Source organism: Leucopleurus acutus (genome assembly GCF_964270905.1).
Source record: "Leucopleurus acutus genome assembly, chromosome: 16".
In the NCBI taxonomy this organism is placed as follows: Eukaryota; Metazoa; Chordata; class Mammalia; order Artiodactyla; family Delphinidae; genus Leucopleurus; species Leucopleurus acutus.
In genome coordinates, this window is record NC_139158.1 from 44,373,523 (window position 1) to 44,386,745 (window position 13,223).

Below are 13,223 nucleotides of genomic sequence, written 5' to 3' on the forward strand. Positions count from 1 at the left end.
GCCGCTGATTCTCAAGGGTTCCTTTCCTTCTGTCCTGCGGGTTGACTGCTTCCCAACCAGTCCCCCGTCGGCGTCCTTCTAGAGCCACGTGTAAGCAGGGCGGTGCCAGATGCCCTCCGACGGGGCTCCTGACCGTGGAGCTGGGTCTCGGCTGCCGCGGGAGCCTCTGTCCGTTGCCGCCCTGCCCTCCCCAGGTTCCCTGCAGCTGCCGGGCTGGAAGGCACGGCCGTGCGGGGGTATGGGGAGTTAGGGTTAGGGGCGTCTGATGCCCAGACTCACAGCTCTTTGAAGACACAGAGGCAGGACGGTAACTGGAGCCACGGGCAATGGGAGGTGGGGCCCCTGCCCCTCCACCGTGGGTCCTAAAGCCTCTCTGAGGGGCAGACACACCCAGTGCTCGGGCCTTCACCTTGGCTCCCCTTTCCCTCCCCACCCCCACTGCCTCGTATCCCCGGGATCACACCTCCAGCCCCCATAAAAGGTGAGAGCAGGCTCTGTATGTCTCAGGCACTGCCTTCCGGGGAGACTCGGCCAGGATGCATGAACCAGAAGATGACTTCACACGGGTCACCATCCCGCTCCCGCCAGGAGCAGGGGCTGTGACTGCCTGGCAACCCGGTCCCTGGCCTCCTCTCTGTGCTGGAAACAAAGGACAGGTCTGTACGAAGGCACATCTCTTCTTTTAGGGTAACATACGGCCTGCCCCCCGCCACACGGGGGTTTCTCCAGAACCCATTGTTCCCCCCACCCCCCGGAATTCCGGCCCGCACCAGTTCAGGGTCCAGCAAAGAAGCTGCCCAAACCCCGGGAAAGAGGAGACAGGTTTGAAAAGGAGATGATGAAATGGAATTTAGATCATTCATTTGAATGTTAAATCACGAAATTGCAGAGAACTCTGGTTATTTTTATGACACACCTTGGGAGCTGAATATTTTGACATATTAATCAGTTCTCCAAAATGGCATTTACATCAAAATTTTGCTTGCTTTTGTTGAGCTTCTGTCTTAGCTGTTACAGTTTATCTCCTCCAGGCTGGGTGAGGGGAGGATGCCATGGATGACTTGGGGCCCGTCTCCTGGCTTCCTGGGGCAGCTCCACCCCATGAATGGGAGAAACTGTCCATACCCTGGAGGAGTTCCTTGGAAAAGTTTCCCAAAATTCTGGTTGTTCACACGTTGGGGCTGACAGTAACGCCCAGCACCCCTGCAGCTGTGGAACAGGAGCGACTTTCCGAGGCTGATGGGGGGGGTCACCTGGTCACCTGGAGGTGGCCCGGCCTCGGCAGGGCTGGCAGGACCCGCTGCCATGTTCCCGCCACAGCGCACATCACCGGGGAAATGAAGGTCGCCCACCAGTGTCCTCCTGTCACAAGAAGCCAGCCAGGCTGCCACCGTGCGCAGCAGCCACAAGAAAAGCTCACGTGCTCACGTTCAGAGGGGTCCATGGATCGTGTGCCTCTGTTTCCCACTCAAGTTCAGAACCAACAGAGTCACACTAATGACCAATTCAAAACCAACTGAGACGCATCAACTGCCAATCTAGTCGTCAGAAACCAGCACCACCCATCCTGGAGACGCAGCCAAGATGCAAGGTGCGCAGACAAGCTTCCACGTCCTGAGCCTTGGAAGAGGCCCTTCACCACCAGTGACAGGAGCGCTGAGCGCACAGCCCTCGGCCTGGGCAGGGTGCCCTGTGCTTACCAGCCACTCCCTGCAGGGAAGTACAGCCCTAAAACCAAGGCAAGAAGGAGCCGGATTCCTTCTCCCTACATTGTCCAACCCCATAAAGCGCCCCTCATCACCGGGGGAGGAAGGAGCAAGGGGGAAATGAGAGGCCAGAGGTGTTCCTTTCCTGGACGGAAACGTCCCAAGTGAGGGGCGGGGGTCCCACCAAAGAGCCAGTTTCGCAAGGTTCTAGTTCTAAACAAGCCTCTGCTCACACCACTTAAACCGGGTCGCTCTCTGTGGCCTAAAGCAAAATTCCCTAAGGTATTTCCCTCAGGAGTACCTGGTTGCACAGTGAGGTGACCGAGTGTGTGTACTTAACCAAGTCCCCATGCCTGGGGACAGCGCACGAGAGCCACCACCCGCCCCCAGCAGACCGCAGCTCAGCACAGAGACGGGGGTGCTAAGGGCTCACAGTTCACACTGGCCCAGTTCACACTCCCACGTGTGATGCCGGCGAGGAGCACAGAGGGCTTCTCATTCTGTGAGGACGGGCTGTGTTCCCAGCCCCCCAGTGCCCACCTGCGTGGCGGAGGGGCCCTCAACCCGAGGCCACAGTCACCACATTGTGTGCGTGTACGGAGCCATGAGGGTGATACTCACGGCATCCGGGCTGGGTCTCCCCAGAACCAGACCCTGAGGCAGGCCATGAGGGCAAGAGGCTTGTCTGGGAAGACACACCAGAGACGCAGCCGGAGCAGATGGGAGGCGGGACGGGGAGGACACCAGCCCACCAGGCTGTGGCACTGAGTGGGCAGGGAGGGGACGTGGGTGGCCTCATGCTTCCTGGCCCTGTTCTGCAGGGGAGGTTGGACAACATAGCAGTCACTCTCCTGGGCAAAGCAGCCATTCCCACCGCGCTCACCACGGCCATGGCAGGACCCCGTCCAGACCCGCCGCCCAGAGCACCACCGTCCACTGCCCTGAACTCTCAGCCGCGTTTCTCCCCCACACGTCTGCCCATACCAGGACCATGGAACACAGAGCCGGGGAGGCGTCTGCATTTGCTGTTGCTCTGCCTGGACGCTGCCCTTGTCCCTCCCCCATCCTCCCTCCCTCCATCATCAATTCTTATCTCCTTCCTTATTCTTCTGCCTAGAACTCACCAGTTCCCAACAACCTGTGCCCTGTTCTTACTTGTCTTGTCTACAGTCTTCCTCCTTTCCCACTGGGATGAAACTCTTCATAGACAAGAATTTTTGTCCATTTATCTCACCACTTTCTCCCCCAGCACCCAGAAAATTTCCTAGCACACAGGAGCTACCCAACATATATTTGAACGAATGCATGAACTAGATCCAAACAAAAGAAGGCAGCTGAATGTGCACATTATCAAAGGCCAACTCTTTAGCCCAAAGGAGGAAACCACAGGGATGCGTTTCCACACCAGCCGCAGCCCAGCAAAGGCAGGTCGCGTCCCAGCCTCTGAGGGTCTCTCCACGCGCAGTGCAGTATGAACAAGCCCTTGCCTCAGAAACACCCATAGCCTCGGTCCCTAGCCCAGCGGTGGGGACAGTCCCTCACCTCTGGGCTCCAACCACCACCCTTGTCCACAAGGGAGTCAGGCAAAGCCTTCTTCTCCAAACTGCTTCCAGGAGCCCCGGGGTCTATGGAGCTCCTCTGCAGGGAGTGTCCAGACATCCTGCCCTCAAGCCCCGGTCATCACCGAAGGAGCAGGAAAAGAACCACTAGTGAGGATGGCTGCACCCATCATACGCTGTGCACCTGAGGGCACGTCACAGGTCCCCTGTAGCCCCACAACAACTCTGTGGTTTGGGGACAATTATCACCCCATTTGCTCGTGAGAATAAGGTCTCAAGAGTCTTACTCTACATCCCAAACGCAAGGAGAGCTGGCCTTGCATCCACTCCTGTTGGACCCCAGGGCCGACGCCTGTGACCGTCAGGACCCTCCATGTCCCGCTGGGCCCCTGACTGGCCCATGGGGCCTGGAGTCCAGCACGGCACTGGCCTTACCAGGGACTCTGCTCTGGGGTCTGTTCCCACCCTGCCTCGGACGGGCCACAGAGTCTGCGATCCCTGCTGGGGACATGGACGCCCCCCCCCCCCCCGCACCTCTCCCCGTGTGAGAGCTTGTGCACCCATCCAGGGCTGAGCACGACACCTGAAGGGCATCCAGGCACATGCCCTCAGATCATGGTTTCTCCAGGTGGACGATTCCCCCCTTTGAGATGTGACAGAGACCAGGGCAGCCATGCAGCTTCCATCCCAGTGAAGGGACAGATGTGGGGAGCAACATGTGCATCTCCGTGGATTTGAACTTCAGGAATTCAGTTGCTCCAGGGTTTACACCAAACATAGGCTCCTTGGGTGCAGCTGTTTACGTTGGCACTTTTGTAACAAACCATGGAGCTTCGCCACAGGCTGGCTTCCACCTGCCACCCCCCTCCCCACTGCAGAAAAGACAGAAACGTCCAGAGGCCCTAGGGTGGCTTCTGAGCCCCAGCCCAGCCTGGCCACTTCCCACCCAGGGGCCTCTGCTCTGTCCCATGTACCCTTGGCCTTGCTCGTCCTGGGATGACCGGGGGTGCCCTCCCTGCTCCCAGCTCTCACCCCACCCCACCCCATTCCAGTTGCCAATGCAGCGCAACAGCCATCCAGAAATTAATGGTGGGAAGCACTGCTTCATCACGCTTCGCACCATTAATTTCAGCACTGCTTCATCATGCTTCACACCATTAATTTCAGCACTGCTTCATCACGCTTCACACCATTAACTTCAGTATGGCTGCTGCGCTGCATTGGCAACTGGACTTCAGAAAGGGCACAGCAGGGACAGTTGTGTCTGCCCTACAATGTCTGGGGCTCCTAAGCCCAGGGGGTCGAGAGACATAGGTGCTGGCAGTGAAGTCTGGCCGGCATGAGCTACAGAGGTAAGGGAAGGCCCCTGGCAACATCTGCTATGATGTGAGTCCTCAAACCTAAATCACAGACTGCGTGCATCACATCGACGAGACGTGAGAAGGATGGAAAGACCATCACAGCCATAGGTTATAGAGCAGCTGGTGGTGGGGAAGTATATCAGCCAGAATTCAGTGCTCATAAGAATTGCTCCGACCCAGAGAATTCACTGGAAGCTATTAGAAGCCCATAGGTCCAGGGGCGAGGCTGGGGACAGGCGCCCCAGGGACAAGGAGAAAAAAGGATACTCACTGCAGTGGCTGATCTCTCCCGGCTGCCATCACTGGGGTGGATATAGCAGCCACTGTTGACTCAAGATGCAAACACTGCGGAGGGAATACCTGGCGGCTTGGCCTGAACTGGCCCCTACGCTGGCCCCTTGGAGAAAGTGTAATTCCCGAAAAGGAAACCAGGCTGTGAAAGGACGGGAAAGGGACGCAAGTGCACACAGTGAGGTGAGATGGAAAGAATTCCCGCTGGATTCCAGCTCCGTTCTTCCCGCCCCACACCCCCCCAGACACACCACCACCTCCCACATGCCGGGCCCAGACCGCCTCTCAGTGGAAAGATCTCGGGTTCTCTTCCCCAACGAAGCACCTAAACACTTGCGGGCAAATACCCGAATACCAAACAGTGCTTGGTGTCTCTCCTCTGAAATGAACAAAGCAGTCCCTGCAATCTGTGTGCTTACGAAGTGTAACACAGTCTTTGTTTACTGAGGTATTTAAAGATGGCTAATTTCCTCCAAGCTCCTAATAGTGTGAATTCTCTTACTGCTTTAAATAGTTTATAATGTGTTATTTTAGATTTTCAGTAACCATGTTTATTCAGCAGCTAAGGCCACTATTGCTGCCAAGTGATTTTGAGAACTGAGTGTGGAAGGCTAGAACAATGCAGTGCGTGTGCTTGTTCTGCTAAATGGGAATCCAGGTCACGTGGCTTTACCCCAATCCTCTAGTCCCCGAGTCCCCCAGTTAACTTGAAGCACAGACAATATACTTTTTTCCCATCTAAACAGACTCTGCTCCATACTAATTCCCAAAGGTTTTACACCGGTCACCATGTTCCCAAATTGTCCCATAAAAACGATGGCGCCTAGGGTACCCTGGCCACAAACCCCAGCTCTCCTGGCTCCGGGCACATCCGTAGCTTCCCCTGCGGGCCCTGGAGACCCTGCCTGAGGGCTTTCCTATCGTGGGGTCCGGCGGGAAGGGACAGAGGGTGGATCCCCAGAAGGAGCCCTTAGCCGACTAGAAATGGGGATTGGAGGGAGAGAGCCCAGCTTCTGGGCCCCTCAGTCCCTGGGCTGGGACAGCTCTGGCAGAAGGGAAAGTCAGCTCAGGAAGCCAGTGGCTCCAGCGTGAATCCACAAAAATCTTCAACCTGCGTTTCAGGTATTTCACAAGGAGATCTTAGATCAAAGGGTACAGGAAAGCACTGCCAGGTCCCGTCACAAGTCCCTCCAGGGGCAGGAGTGAGGAGTACACTGACGGGCCGATGCCTTGCTGTCCCCTCCCTCACTTTCCATCCCTCCATCCCAGCCAGCGGGTCCTGGGTCAGGACCCACCACCCTCCCGTGGCCTTTGTTCTTGAGACTCCTGGAAGGAAAAAAAAATAAAATTCCGTTCAATCCCCACTATAACCTGTCCTTGCAGGAGCATAAAAATAACTGATTGCTTATGTTAAACACCTGACCAATCTACTGCGGCAGCAACTCAGAAAATCTGATAAGGTGATAATGGAAAATGTGTCACGCATGAACACCCATTTTAAAAACACACATGTCACACTTCACATAAAGGTCAAAATTAATGTTATGTTGAAAACATTTTTCAAAGTACAATTATCTTGACTCGTGAAGCAAACCAAATTCCTATTTGGTTCACAGTCTCGGTTTTAAGCCACACACATTTCACCAAGAGGGCCTTACCCATCAGACTGAAGGCTGAGTCAACGCAATATCACGGGACATTGTATCCCCCAGCCGCTGTCCTGGTCCCCGCTCAGCTGCCTCATCCTCCAGGGAGAAACTGGTGCCTCTCCTCCGCCCAGCCCCACGTGTCCCCTCCACGCTGGGCTCCGGAGCCCCTGGCCTGGGAGCCGCTGGCCACACGTCCTGCAGCAGCGAGGCGTCCCCACGGCACCGCAGGCCCACAGATGGGGGCTCAGCCACTGACAGGGGTCCAGCTGGGGGACTGTCTTCCAGAGACAGACAGGACGTACTCGGGGTCTGCAATGGGGGAGCTGGTGAAGAAAGTGAGGACTGTTCTACCCTCCCTGGTTTCTAAAATTCAAGTACAACAAACGGGCAATGAGCCCAAAGCCATAAGGAATTGTGGATTCCCTTCTTGAGAGAAGAGCCGGCAGAGCTAAACCAGGAAGGCGGGGAGCGAAGGATGGTCTGGACATCTGGCCCTAGGGACCTTCCTGTGCCAGGTAGGTGGAGGAGAGAAGACTGCAGGACACCCCTGGAGCCTAGAACTCGGTGGTTAAACACAGGTGGGTATCAACGCAGGTGGCCCAGGGATTCTGAAGACCAGCCCCGCTGGCGCCCAGACCCTTGGGTTCAGGGACTCTGTCCTCTGCTGTCCCCCAGTGTCTGGAACAGTGCCTGCAACAGAGCAGACATGCCAGAGGTATTTGCTGAATAAGGAGCCAACAGAAGCAGCCGACCCTACAGGAGCGAGCCTTCTGCCTGCCGTGGAATGAGTAGGAGACAATTCTGGGGCACACGTCTGCTGCCACCAGTACCTACGGGTGGAGAAAAGTTAGACAAGTCACCTCGGATCCATTAGGGACATAACAACCTGCTTCACGGCACTACTGTTAATCTAGTGTGGACCATCCCTGGAAAAGCTGTCGTAAACCCTAACACGTTGTGCAGATGAGCTGGTGATGATGATGGAAAAGGCACAGCAGGTGTTTCAAGCCGATTTCAAACAAATAAAGGCTTAAGTCCAAAAAAGACAGAGACAGGACAGATTTCGATGTAGGGAAGATTCAGGGGAAAGACCAGACCCTGTATTCAGGAAGAGCCAGGCTCCACGCCAGCCCATGGCTGCCCCCCCTCAGGACAGTATGTTTCTGGAGGTCCGATGTCCCATTTCAAGTGAACCTGCCAAGTTTTTAATCAGATAATCGTTTGGTGGAGTAAAAGCCAGACTGGCGTTGATAAGGCTGGTGTCTGTCACCATCTCGCAGGGCAACCAGCGATGTGCTTTCCTGAGCCTCTTATGCCTCTGGTTCGTCGGTGCAAAGGGAGAGGAGGAAATGGGCTCGGTGCTTTTCTAACGTTTTCATAGCAGAACTATGTTTTCAAGCAAAGCCCTGCACGCACTGAGGTCAAAACGGCTTGTCCACGGCAGGCACACGTGTAGAAATTGTAAATGGGCGCCTCTGATACAGTGAGAGCTTTCTCCCACCCACCCGAGCCCGGCCCCTTCGGTGTCGCCCTCCCAGGACCCGGGAACACATCCGAAATGCCCGAGTGAGATGACCCTCTGGGGTGCTTTCCTGCTGCAGAAAATCTGGGCATATGTGACCCCAACCAGCAGTTTTCCCATCTGCCAGTCTGTCCTCTCCCCCAGACACAGTCCTTGATTTCTTTGGAAATATGTCTTTGACTACCCTTGTTTGAACAAGACGGCCTGAACGTATGCGCAAATTCGAAGGTTAATGATAAAACCTCTCTGGAAAACATGCTGCTTGAATGGCCACGAGCCCCGGCTCCAGTGACTGCAGAGATCCTTGTTGGGTTTTCCTTTTGAAATCACACATGGTGCAGCCACAGGAGCCCAGGGCTGGCCGCCTCCCAACTCAGAAACGATTCCAACCATCTGCTAATGCCACCTGGCTGTGGGAGCTTCCAGAAACACGTGCTCTGGGTCGTGACTAACATGCAATAAGGTCCTTCTACTGGACAAACACCCACTGTTGGTTGGTTTGTAAAGAGCAGGTAAGTGTGTCCATTTGGGATGCTTTACAGGGGAACAAAGTATCCCTGCTCTTCATTGTTATTATTAAGACATCATCCACCTAAATCTTCATACCTGCTATTGGTTTATCTTCCCCAAGGACCAAGTATGAGCATCTATCACCTCAGCCTTGGGGATCATCCTCACAGTTTTCCACTAGCCTGTGTCACTGTGGCAGGGGAGGTGGATGGGCAACAGTTAGATAAGAGATGACCAGCGTCTCCCTAGAGAAGACCAGGGTCACCTCTTTACTGTGCTCCCGTGGCCAAAGACAGGTGGAATCCAGGCAAGACAGAGATCTCCCCGTGGGGTCAGCCCACATTGGCAGCCTCTCCCCTCCCACCCGCCTCCCCCACTTCCTGCCAGCTTCACCTGGGAGCACTTCCTTAGAAATCACCTGTCCATGAACCATCTTAGGGTCTGGTTCTGGGGCCTCCTCTCTCCTCAGCCACTGGGGGTCAGCCTGGGCTGACGAAGCTTATGGAGACTTCCAGAAACTGTATCTGCGTTAGGGGCGTTGCACCCATGGACAGACACAGATATAAATCCTCTCTCTTAGTCTGGCCCTGCTGGTTATGGGGACAAGCTTTTCTGTCCAAAGAGTAGCAGCAGCTGTCTTGTCATCTTTATCAGCCCCTGGAAATTCCAGTGCATTCCCTCCAGCGAGGGTGACATGGCAGACACAGGACAGAGGCAGAGAGTGGAGAGAGTATCCAGGTCAGCCTGAGAGATGTGACTAGTCAATGGCCATCCCAAGAGTAAGGGTGGAAATCAGGATGGGCGCAGGGCAGGAACACTTGGTTTACTGGGGAAGTAAGCCTCGTCTTATTTGGGTCCTTAGGGCAGGATGCTGCATTGTCCTGCCCCCCAGGGGTTTTCTAGGTCACCAGAACACCCAGAGGGCGGGTTAAAACACAGATTGGGAGACCTCAGCCCAGAGCCTCTGATCTAGCAAGTCTGGGATGGGCTCCAAGAATCTGCATTTCTAACAAATATCCAGGTGGTGCTGAAGCTGTTCTGGGGACCCGACTTTGAGAACCTCTGGGCTACACCAGACACTCTTGTAGACCCCACCTGGAGTACCGTTCATCGCAGCGCATGACTCGTTATCTGCTCAATCCTCAGGCTTCCTGAGCAGAGCAGAAATTCCTGGGTGTTTAACACAGGTCTCCATCCTTAGGAGGACATACTCTACTGAGTGAGTGAATGGCCTCAACACCCAGGCCCTGGGGGGACCCACTCAGAAAACACACTTAGCACATACAAAGAGCACTGACCAGTCACCAAGTGCCAGGCAGCGTACACCAGCCACCCCTTAAACCCCACAGCAATCCTACACCGTAGATGTGAGCGACAACCTGTTTTCACAGATGAAGGAACTGTGTCTCAGAGAGGTAAGTAATTTGACACAGCTAGGAGGGGGGCAGAATTGGAGCTGAAATCAACAGTCTGACTTCCAAGCTTGTACTCATAACCCCTACACACTAACCATTATACTCTGACTCCTACTCAATGACCTCTAGACCCTACCCCTCTACATGACCTCTACACCTTAACCCACTACACCATGACCACTACACCATGACCACTACACTCTGGCCCCTACACCGTGACCCCTACACTATGACCTCTACACTATAACCCTACACTCTGACCCCTATACCGTGACCCCCTACACTGTGACCTCTACACTATAACCCCTACACCTTAACCCCTAAAACATGACCCCTACACCCTAACCGCTACACTATGACCCCTATAACATGACCTCTACACTATAACCCCTACAACTCCACAGACACAATTCAAGAGGCTACTCAAGCATCCTTCTCCTGGGAAGACTTCCCTGAGCTCCCTGCCACCCGCAGCCCAAGCGGAATTCACTGTGCATCCCTTTTGAGGGGAGTTTGGGTTCTGTTGGAGAAGTAGGGGTGGTGGAGGGAGGCAGGGGCTGGCCCCGGGGGAGCCCCGCAGCCGCACTGTAACACGGCATCTTGTTCTAAAGGTCAGCTACTGCAGGGCTTTCCACATGGAAGCAGGATCAGGCGCCACATTCTGGACTCCCTCAGCCTGCAGCCTCCAAAAGCAGAGTCAGAGTCAAGGGCATGTGGGGCTGTGATCCCAGGAGCAGGGGTGAGGGACGGGGGTGAGAGAGGGAAGGGAACGTCCACCTCGCTGCCTGGCCGCAGCTCAGGCCCCCAGACACTCAATCGGGGGGGCACTGGGTGAGAAGCCTCACGACCCCCCTCATCTACCCCTCGGCTCCCTGGAAGGCTGTCCTGCCCCAGATGTCCAGGTGCGATGTGTGGGGGCCACATGGGTCCAGGATGTCCCTCACTGAGGTATCAGAGAAGGACCGAGCAGGACACCGGTCCCCAACCTTTTTGGCACCAGGGACCGGTTTCGTGGAAGATAATTTTTCCATGGACAGGGTGTGGGCATGGTTCAGGCGGTAATGTGAGCGATGGGGAGCAATGGGGGGCGGCAGATGAAGCTTCACTCACTCGCCCACCACTCACCTCTTTCTGTGCAGCCCGGTTCCTAACGGGCCGTGGACCGGTACCCGTCCACGGCCCGGGGGTTGGGGACCACTGGAGCGAGAGGACAGAGCCAGGCCGTGTCGGGCTGTATGAGGCTGGTCGCAGCCTGCAGTAGGACAGGGGCCGGGAGGACCAAAGGGGTGCCCAGGAGGGTCCCATCCCAAGACCAGCAGGGACAGGGAGAGAGCCCAGGCACTGCCTCTCCCCGAGCAGGCCACCGAGTGGACAGATGTGTGGTTGGACAGACAGAGGTCCCACAGGTGTATTGTAAAAGCATGAAGAGGACAGAATAACTCCCGACTGAGAGAGGCCTCGAAAAACCAGAAACGACCAAAGAGAAGGTAAAGACAGCATTGGACTAGAACTTCCCCAGCTTCTGGAATTAACATTTCTCCAAATTTTTCTTGCCGTCAGTACCAATTCACCACTGATTTCTGCGTCCGCCTACCTCATCCAGTGAAGAACAGGACAAGGGGTTGAACGGGGACGTTAAGGAAGAGAGAGCAAAAGACTGGAGCAGAGAGTTGACAGGAGATTATGTGAAAAATGGAAGCAGCACAGTAGAGAAGCCAGGCGCCATCAGGACCAGGAAGCGCAAGTTAACCACAGCAAGAGGCTCCCCTGGTGGCGCAGTGGTCGAGAGTCCACCTGCCGACACAGGGGACACGGGTTCGTGCCCCGGTCCGGGAAGATCCCACATGCCGCGGAGCGGCTGGGCCCGTGAGCCACGGCCGCTGAGCCTGTGCGTCCGGAGCCTGTGCTCTGCAACGGGAGAGGCCACAACAGTGAGAGGCCCGCGTACCACACACACACACACAAAATGCACTTTATCTTTACAATACAGTTATTTTCAATGATAAGCATTACTGTAGAGCTACAGAAATAAAGACAGTGTGGACTGGAGTGGGACCTCGCCCAGCACCCCTCCAGCGCCGAAAGCCAGACGGCTTCCTGTTCCCAGGGAAAGCCGGAGCTGTGGAAGAGCCAAGGCCGTCTTTCTGTCTCACAAAGCTGGAGACCAAGAAAGGTGAAAATGCCCCGAGCACATTGACTCAGTGTTTATTGTTTTGAGCCGACCCCTCAGGAAGGACCTGCACCGAGTGATGGGGTGGAGGCCGCACAGAACCAACCCGGCTGGCACGACGGAGGAGACGCTGGTCCATCGGGGCCCACGCCGCATGCCTCCCCTCTGACCACAGGAGCACCTCCTGGAACCTTCCCCACCCACTCACCCCGCTCCCAGGCAGCACCTCTCTCCAAGGCCCTCCCGAAGCCCCTCCCTGCCTGCACTGGGCCGGAGTGTCCATCGGGAGCTCAGGTCCCTTCAAAAAGGCAGCCCGAGGCTGAGCGGCCCTCTGACCACAGGGGACCACGGCTTGGCAGGGGCCATCGACAGCTTTGTTGGGGGAGGGGGCCATCATGACCACCCTCACCTGCAGGAGGGGGAGGAGGGGTGTGCGCCCCCGCCCCCCCAGGGCCAGGGCACTGACGCTGCACCGCTGCCCGGGTCCCGGTGGACGGAGCAGGACAAGGTGAGTGGACCAGCAGCCAGAGGCGATGATATAGGATGGGGTGGGGGTGGGGGGACAGGGCCGGGGGGAGGGGGTGTAAGTCCCGGGAAGGACACGCTGAGGATCCACACAGGGGCAGCTGCTCCTCACTTCTAATCGATTTTGGCCTCGTCTGCCCATCTCATGGTCTGCGTGACACGCAACCTGAAGGAGAAATTGTTTATGCCTGACTCACAACTTTTTAACCTGCTAACCAACCACAGGAGATATTCCTTGTCGACAGAACGTTTCCTTGTTGGGTCATTTGTAGAGACATGGATGGACCTAGAGACTGTCATACAGAGTGAAGTAAGTCAGAAAGAGAAAAACAAATACCGTATGCTAACGCATATATGTGGAACCTAGAAAAATGGTACAGATGAACTGGTTTGCAAGGCAGAAATAGAGACACAGATGTAGAGAACAAACATATGGACACCAAGGGGGGAAAGCGGGGAAGGGGGGAGGGAGGGGGGATGAATTGGGAGATTGAGATTGACATGTGTACACTAAT